Here is a 9,566-nt window from a genome sequence, read left to right on the forward strand (position 1 = left end):
ATAAGGGTTTCCACGCTTACTGTTTTGGCTCGCCTGAGGACTCCTACATCGGGGACCTTGTCCTGCCATCTTATTTTGAGGATTTGATGCAGGTGTCGCAGTTGTAGCCTGGTCAGATACTTGAAGTGTTTACCGTAGAGCGTCATACATTCGTTGGTGTAAAGCGGAGGTGATAAGACTGCGGCATTGTATACTTTCAACTTGCTGGTTCTCTTGATGTCATGGCGAGACCATAGTTGCTTTTGTAAAGCACTGAAAGCTTTGTTGGCAGCATGAATCCGGCGGTCTATCTCCAAGTCTGATGAGCTGATGTTGTGCATCTGCTTAATGCCTATAATGTAATATAATGGAATGTGATCTCAAAAACAAATTTCTGCTTGCTGCATATATTTCACAAGGGCTAAGGGCTGTATCCGACTACATGGAAGAAGCCATGAGTTAAACCCTGTAGGGCATGCTGAAATAGCTTAGTAGGGATAGCATTAGACTGAAGATCCCTGATTCAGTCCCGGGTATCGGGATAGGTGGTTTGTGTACGCCTTTGACCAAGTGGGTGCTAAATTTTCTGCCACAGCGAGGTCAGTTATATGGCAGTAATTTGATCGTAAAAACAATCTTGTAGCTGTGTAATGGTTATCACTCTGGACTCTGAATCCAGTGGTCTGAGTTTAACTGTCAGTGGAACCTCTGAAGCTGTTGTTTGTACCTCTTTAAATAATATATTTCACCTGAAGGCTGCTTTTGAGCAAGCTTGCATATCACAAACCCTTTGTTTCCATCAACATGGAACAAGTTCTCTTCAAGATAGGTATGGTCCACTTCTGCAATTTTGGATCTGAGGTTTATTCCAGTACCATCACAGCTTCAGTGATATTGGGCACTATAGGTCTGGATTTGGGTGCAACATGGTGGCTCGGGGAGCATTAGAACAGTTGGCGGTGGCACAGTCATGTAGTGGTTAAAGCTGTCGCCTCACAGCCAGCATGTTCTGGGTTTGAGCCCAGTGGCTGATGGGGGCCTTTCTGTGTGGAGTATACATGTTCTCCCTGTGCCTGTGTGGGTTTCCTCTGGGTGCTCTGTTTTCCCCTGAAGACATGCAGGTTAGGTTAATTGGTGGGTCTAAATTGACTGTAGGTGTGAATGGTTGTTTGTCTTTATGTGTTAGCCCTGTGATGATCTGGTGACTTGTCCAGGGTGTGCCCTGCCTCTCCCCCATAGTCAGCTGGGATAGGCCCCAACTTGCTTGTGACCCTGTACAAGATAAGTGGTTACAGATAATGGATGGATGGATGGATGGAAAGCGTAATTGGCTGTGCCCCTTGAACAAATTCAGAGTGATAACTGCCCATCAATGTTTAACTCACTTGGTCTGCTCACATGGTGTGATGGACCATCCATTGTACCCTCTGTTGCCACAAGGAGCACAGGTGGCCAAGTGGTTAGAGCGCTTGACCGCTAAGCGAATGGTCCCTGGTTTGAGCCTTGGCTTGACGGGGATCTGGGGCTCGCTCCCTGTCCACCCAGCAGTGAAAGGGGACCTGGTGGAAACACTGGGGAAGTTAAAGGCGGCGAGGAAAGGAACTGGCCACCATACCTCACTATGCCGATGGCCCAGGACAAGTGCGCTCTCTAACAGGCACTTCCCCAATGTACGAACATGTATATGGGATCCCCCTTTGCTTTGCTGTTGCTACATTGGATTGTGTGGGCTGGGCTGCAAACAAGATCAAGTTCTGATCAGATCCTGTGCACTGTAAATGAAAAACACCTGAGTCAGTCCCCTCAGAATGAAATAGTGGTCAACTGGTGGATTCTCACTATGGACTTTCTGGAAAAGCAGTCAGCTAATGACTGTATTATTTAGTGGTGAATAAGAGAAGAGAAAATACAAAGAAAAAGACCATTTATCTGTCTATCATACCCTAACAATGGCTACTACCTTCCTGGATCCTTTGGTAATTGCTATGTTTTGGAGTGGTTTTGAGTGATTCAAGCAACTAAAGATACCTTTTAGAGTTTATGAAATTAAAGTTACTTTCAACATGAAGCACAATTAGATGAATTGAAAAAGGAGCACTGATTTTTAAGAGATTCATAAGTGCTTCCCTTTGAGGCAATCTCATGTGTGTATTTGAATTTCCTGCGTCCTGCAATCAGTTGAGTTACTGTATTTCAATGGCACATCCAGATACAAGGAATCGATTGACATTTTGCGAAACAACCAGAGAATCTCTTGTTTTGGACAACATTTCCATCAACAGAAAATGGCTTCCCCTGTCCTGAAAACAACAGGACCTGTAAAGTAGGGAACTGGCCAGTACAGGGATCAAACCTGTGACCTTGGCGTTATTAGCAACACACTCTAACCAACTGAGCTAACTGGCCAAGGAAAAAAAATGTCATGGCTGCTGAGGTGCTTCACTAAATAGTGATGAGGCGGTGACTTTCCCTTGAACAGATGTCTTTTCTCTTGATTATTGTTTTGAAGCCCTTAGTTCGACCCACTCACATATTTACACAGGGGGATGAAAATCCCAACATCCAGTCTGAAAAACATATTCTATCTACTGAGCAAAGTCAGCATGGATAGTTTTAACAATGTGAAAGAAGGATGCACACCTATGTAAGTACAATGCCACCGTCCCATTGAGAAACTACAAATCCCATCAACCAACTTCCGCGTTGACCTAAGTCACGCATGGGCAGGATCAGCTACGTCACTTCCTCCATGACTCCATAAGTAAGTAAGGCACGCTACTCTCTTTCTCTTTTGGTGCCACATGAGCTCATCACATGGACACAAAGAGATCTGCTCATCAGAGCACCCCAAGATAAAGACGTCTTTCTTGCAAGAAACAGAATTTCGTGCATTTTCTTTTGTTTACCACTGGCCACGGTAAAAAAATCCAGAATCGCACGATTTAACTCAGATTGAGTACAACCGGTTTCTTTTCATTTGTTCATTAAGTAACGTTACGACTGCAGCCCAAAGCAGTTAATTTAAAGTTAGAAGTGACCGGATTCCTTCTGACTAAAAGTGCTGTGCACATTGTTTGATCAGAGACTTTTCTTCACGAACGCTGAAGTTTGGACCAAGCATTCTCTGCTTTCTACGGAAACAACCCACATGCTCCAGTGGATTCAGAAGTTTTGGAATGTCTCTATGATCTTGCAGATCAGCAAGATACTGGAAGTAAGACTGGCTTTTTTGAGCACAAAGACTAGTCTTAGGAATTAGCTTTATGAAGTAGTGTGGATTTAAACTCAGGAACGGTTTAATTTTGTACACTGTAGACACTTAGGGTGTTGAATTGATTATTGTTCTATGTGTGTTGATCTCTCAATTGTTAATAGATAGGCTTTTGCATGCTCTTGCTATCCTTTCTAACCTTTAATTTCATTATTAAACATATTTTAACCTCATCAAGATTTCAGTGATTTTGGTAACGTTATAAGTAGTGGGTTAGAATACCACGAGGTGGTCACCTTTGTCTCACCACGTGGTCACCCCCCCACACACACACCCTTTGTTCTCCTTAAAACACGTGGTGATCCATCCTCCTTCGTTCTTTACCATGAAGTCCTTTGTCTCAACTTTAGATAACATTCCAAGCCCTGATTCAGTTCAAACTTTATAGTGCATTTTCCCGTGCCCACATTCAAACCCACACATATCACTGATGACCATTTGAATGTATTTCAACTGCCAATACTCAATTTTTTTATCACACACACACACACACACACACACACACTTTTTCTCTCCCTCTCTCCTCTCACACACACACACACACACGCTCTCACACATAAACATACCTCACTGTTTGCTGCTGACCATTTGAAGATTTCAACTTCTAGTATTCATTTTTATCTTTGTTATAATAAATTCAATTAATTGTTAAACTGTCTGTGTTGTTCCCATATTTTTGAAGTCATCCAATCTCAAAGAATTCCAAGGTGTATATGAACGCCATTGGTTGCAGTATTTAGGTAATACGGTAGTGATCATAACAATTTGGAATATACCATAATTTAGCTGTTTGGTAATTTATTATTAAGCACCAAAATTAATGGTATTATTAATGAGACTGATTTAATGCTTTAATGAGACTGATTTAATGACATTGATCACTTAAGACCAATTGCACATACATATAACCTACACCTACTTCCCTTCTTCAACATGGTGGTCCAAAAGCCACCATGTGCTCTGAAGAACCACTTTTCGCCAACCTCGACCCAATTGCTCTCACTGAACAATAAAGCAACATCTGCTTCCTGAAACATGCATCAAAAGAAGGAGAAGCAGGCCAAGGATCTCATGTCAGGAAATTAGGTATTTTTAAAAGACTGGAGCCTTGAAGATCACCAAGGGAAAGGCTTCTTCCTGTCCTGAAAACAACACATCCAATAAAGGATGGAAATGGGCGGTACAGGGATGCATTTATGGCTGAGGACTACAGTTGACTGGCTAACTTTCAGACTGCAGTTGTCATGAACGGTTTTGCACTCAAGTTTCCATCAATGAACAGTTTATAACATCAACAAAACAGACTCAATGTTAAAAATGTTATAATCACACTATCTGTTATCACCCAAATGAGCTTCTTCAAAAAAAGCTTCTGCTCACAGTCTGACCATGGGCTGTGACCAGCAACCAAAATCAAATCAGGTTGCAAGATCTTGAAAGGATTTAGGTGCAAAGTTGCACTTAATAAGTACAAACTGCCTTGGTATGAGCAAAGAAAATGCAATCATGATGAAATATTTCATCAGCAGATGACCATTGGCAGATGGATCTTTGACTTTCTGACAGGCAGATAATCGGACAGGTGGTGATAATCGGTAGCCACACTTCCTCCTCACTGATCCTGAACACAGGTGCACCACTGGGCTGTGTGCTCAGTCCCCTCATGTACTCCTTGTTCGCCCACGACTGTACTGCTAAATACAGCGCCAACATCATCAAGTTTGCTGAAGGCACAACCATCTTGGGTCTCCTTACGGACAACGATGAGACAGCATGCAGAAGTGAAGGCATTAGCCAGCTGGTGCCAGGACAACAACCTCTCTCTCAACGTCAGTAAAACTAAGCAGATGATAGTGGACTACAGGAGACAGCAAGGGAGGACACACTAGCCCATCTAGTCGTAGACATTTTTAGAGTATCATTTGTGACAAAATCACAGACAGATGGTCTTCTTCTTTATATCTTCTCTTCTCTTATTCACCACGAATAAAAATAATAGTAATAAAAAAGCCCCAAGACAAGGAATGACACTTTCAGCCTTGACTTTGCTCCATTTTTGCAACCGCTCAGGGATTAATGCATTGGATCTGAAATGAACTGGGGTTCTTTTCAGTGCAAGTTGAAGCCTGCCTTCATGGTGTAAGCTGTTGGTGTCAACTGACCCTTTTATAGTGTTTGCCAATTAATTTCACCAAGGGTGTCATCTATTTCATTTATGTTACAGAACTTTTAAAATGAGAATGCTGTCAGATTTGTGGAAATCCCTGATTCACAAATGTGGTCCCAGAATATGTTCGGTGCAGTAGATTTAATATTGTTTCCTCATCAAACGCATGCACTTCCCCCAGAACTGCTGGTAATTTGCAGAAGAATAGAATGAGGTGTGTCTGGAGAAGAGAAAATATAATAGAGGGCAGCACAAGTTGCTTGGAAACCATCCTTGAAGGCAGAAAACCCTTTTGCCTTCTTACACTCACAGCTAATATACCCTCCCCGTTAGGGAATCAAACCCTAGTCTTCCACCTGACAGGTAGATATACTGGCCACTATACTAACGAGGACAAAGGTCGCCACCTTGTATAGCTCATGGACAGTTCCGAAAAAATAAAAAAATAAAAAACCCAAGACAAGGAATGACCCTTTTGGCCTTGACTTTGCTCCATTTTGGCAATCAGTCAGGGATTAATGCATTTGACCTGAAATGCACTGGAGTTCTTTTCAGTGCAATTTGAACCCTGCCTTCAAGTTGTTAGCTGGTGGTGTCAAGTGATGTTCGGTGCAGGAGATTTTTATATTGTGTCTTTATTGACAGTTTGTCCCTGCTCAGAGAAATGCTGAAGATTGATTACTAAATTAAATAATAATGGGTCTTTTAGACAGCACAGCGTGTTGTTCTGCGTGGCTCTTGACTCCCATCATGGACCCCAAACACTTCGGCACTGGCTGAAAAAGGTCTTCAGAGGCTCCATTTCCTGAGGACTCTGAGGAAAGCAAAACTGCCTCAACAGCTGCTGATGAACTTCTACAGGTGCACAATAGAGTCACTGATCACGCACTGCATCACTCGGGCTGCACCTTGCAAGATAAGAAGACCCTGCAGCGCATCATAAAAACAGCTCAGCGGATACAGGCACTCCACTTCCATCACTGGAAGAAATCCATCACTCCCGGTGCACTCGCAGAGCCATAAACATTATCAAGGATCCAACCCATCCTGGACACGGACTCTTTACCCCCTGGAAAGCGCTACAGAACTCTGTACGCCCGCACAACCCGGCTGAGGAATAGTTTTTACCCCATAGCTATCACACTACTGAACTCACAGCACTCACTGCCTCCGCCAACTAATCCACAGGTCTGAACAGCACACCTCCACTCACTCACTGCTGCTATACTACTGTGCAATACAGCCCATGGCATTTGACCGGTTCTGTATATTCTGTGCTGTATATTATTATATCAACACTAGTGCAATAACATACTAGTACAATATTCCTCTATGTGCAATACTCATGCACTTTATCATATACATAATCTTACTCCTTCATTTGTACATATTACCTCAATAATTCTGAACATCAGCACTATTTAATTTCTCCTAGGTTTGGTTAGAAAAGCAAATGCTAAACATCTTTTGCAATGCTCAGCTGTAAGTGTAGAGGGACAGTTTTGGTTTACCTATGGTATTTTGGTCAAAACAGAGTGTACATGTATATACATTTACTGTAACACAGATTTGAAAAATGATAGGCTTTAACACACCATTTATTGTGAGCATTGTGTTTATAGAAGAGAAAAGGCCTGGAAGTAGACAGTGCCGAGTGTGTTCATTAGAACGCTGGCTTTATTTTGACAGATGCGTTTGATGTTTTGCATGTTGGTTTACAGTGGTGCTTGAAAGGTTGTGAACCCTTTAGAATTTTCTATATTTCTGCATAAATATTACCTAAAACATCATCAGATTTTCACACAAGTCCTAAAAGTAGATAAAGAGAACCCAGTTAAACAAATGAAACAAAAATATTATACTTGGTCATTTATTTATTGAGGAAAATGATCCAATATTACTTATCTGTGGGTGGCAAAAGTATGTGAACCTTTGCTTTCAGTATCTGGTGTTACCCCCTTGTGCAGCAATAACTGCAACTAAATGTTTGCGGTAACTGTTGATCAGTCCTGCACACCGGCTTGGAGGAATTTTAGCCCATTCCTCCATACAGAACAGCTTCAACTCTGGGATGTTGGTGGGTTTCCTCACATGAACTGCTCACTTCAGGTCCTTCCACAACATTTCCATTGGATTAAGGTCAGGACTTTGACTTGGCCATTCCAAAACATTAACTTTATTCTTCTTTAACCATTCTTTGGTAGAACGACTTGTGTGCTTAGGGTTGTTGTCTTGCTGCATGACCCACCTTCTCTTGAGATTCAGTTCATGGACAGATGTCCTGAAATTTTCCTTTAGAATTAGCTGGTATAATTCAGAATTCATTGTTCCATCAATGATGGCAAGCTGTCCTGGCACAGATGCAGCAAAACAGGCCCAAACCATGATAATTCCACCACCATGTTTCACAGATGGGATAAGGTTCTTATGCTGGAATGCAGTGTTTTCCTTTCTCCAAACATAACGCTTCTCATTTAAACCAAAAAGTTCTATTTTGGTCTCATCCATCCACAAAATATTTTTCCAATAGCCTTCTGGCTTGTCCACGTGATCTTTAGCATACTGCAGATGAGCCACAATGTTCTTTTTGGAGAGCAGTGGCTTTCTCCTTGCAACCCTGCCATGCACACCATTGTTGTTCAGTGTTCTCCTGATGGTGGACTCATGAACATTAACATTAGCCAATGTGAGAGAGGCCTTCAGTTACTTAGAAGTTACCCTGGGGTCCTTTGTGATCTCACCGACTATTACATGCCTTGCTCTTGGAGTGATCTTTGTTGGTCGACCACTCCTGGGGAGAGTAACAATGGTCTTGAATTTCCTCCATTTGTACATAATCTGTCTGACTGTGGATTGGTGGAGTCCAAACTCTTTAGAGATGGTTTTGTAACCTTTTCCAGCCTGATGAGCATCAATAATGCTTTTTCTGAGGTCCTCAGAAATCTCCTTTGTTCGTGCCATGATACACTTCCACAAACATGTGTTGTGAAGATCAGACTTTGATAGATCCCTGTTCTTTAAATAAAACAGGGTGCCCACTCAAACCTGATTGTCATCCCATTGATTGAAAACACCTGACTCGAATTTCACCTTCAAATTAACTGCTAATCCTAGAGGTTCACATACTTTTGCCACTCACAGATATGTAATATTGGATCATTTTCCTCAATAAATAAATGTCCAAGTATAATATTTTTGTCTCATTTGTTTAACTGGGTTCTCTTTATCTACTTTTAGGACTTGTTTGAAAATCTTATGCTGTTTTAGGTCATATTTATGCAGAAATATCAAAAATTCTAAAGGGTTCACAAACTTTCAAGCACCACTGTATTTTGCCCAACTGGTGAAATGAATAAGATTTCCCTGTAAATGAAACTTGGAGTGTAAGAATGACGTTAGTGTTGGTGAAAATGCAGCTAATTTAGAACTTTATAGATTCTGTATTAAATTTTGCATTTGAGAGAGCTGATAAAGTAAGGTCTGATATTTGTTATTGCATTCCTTTCTGTGCTGCTGCTGGTAACTTAAAGAAGTAAATGGCATTTTAACAACACTGGGTCATTTTAACTCAGTGAAAAGAGTTATGCATTTCACCTGGCAGGTTGGGTTACTTTAACAAGGCCATTAATTTAAATTTACGTAATGGTTGGATTCTTATTTCAACCCAATATTTTGGTTATATTGAGTGCAATGCTGGGTTAAACTTACCAAATCAACGACTTGTTGTTTTTTTTATTGGCTCCTTTTTGTCCTTAATTAGTCATTAGCCTAACCGTTGTTTATTCATTGTTAATCATGGCTAATCTTGAATGATAAATTATCATTGGTCACTATTAAATTAAGCGTGTTCAATCTGTAAGTGTTTACAGTTATATTGGATATACAGCTATACTGGCCTGTGCCAAATACTCTCATGATCTGACCAAATTGTGCAAGACATTACTTTCATTGTACCAGAATTTTTTTTCCCTCTCCTTTATTATTATCCAAACAAAGCATGTCTTATTGTGATTTCCTATAGACCCTTTGCGCACAACCTGATGCATCATGTGATAATTTCACCCGGGTGACAAACAAACACAGTCTTTTGTGCAAGCAAGGCCTGGTCTGTCTTCAATATGGTTCATTTTTGCTTTTTTTTTTGGTTGT

At 41.2% G+C, this 9,566-nt stretch overlaps 1 protein-coding gene and 1 non-coding gene across 2 annotated transcripts in view; one reads left to right on the forward strand and one right to left on the reverse strand.

Annotated features, from left to right (window-relative positions):
- Positions 1 to 9,566, forward strand: part of LOC132867784 (histone H3-like) — a 1,068,851-nt gene that overhangs the window by 881,153 nt on the left and 178,132 nt on the right. The gene's annotated exons all lie outside the window — the stretch shown is intronic.
- Positions 2,312 to 2,385, reverse strand: trnai-aau (transfer RNA isoleucine (anticodon AAU)). The gene has a single exon. It is a non-coding gene; the product is annotated as a tRNA-Ile (tRNA).

Source organism: Neoarius graeffei, chromosome 19, assembly GCF_027579695.1.
Source record: "Neoarius graeffei isolate fNeoGra1 chromosome 19, fNeoGra1.pri, whole genome shotgun sequence".
Classification (NCBI taxonomy): domain Eukaryota; kingdom Metazoa; phylum Chordata; class Actinopteri; order Siluriformes; family Ariidae; genus Neoarius; species Neoarius graeffei.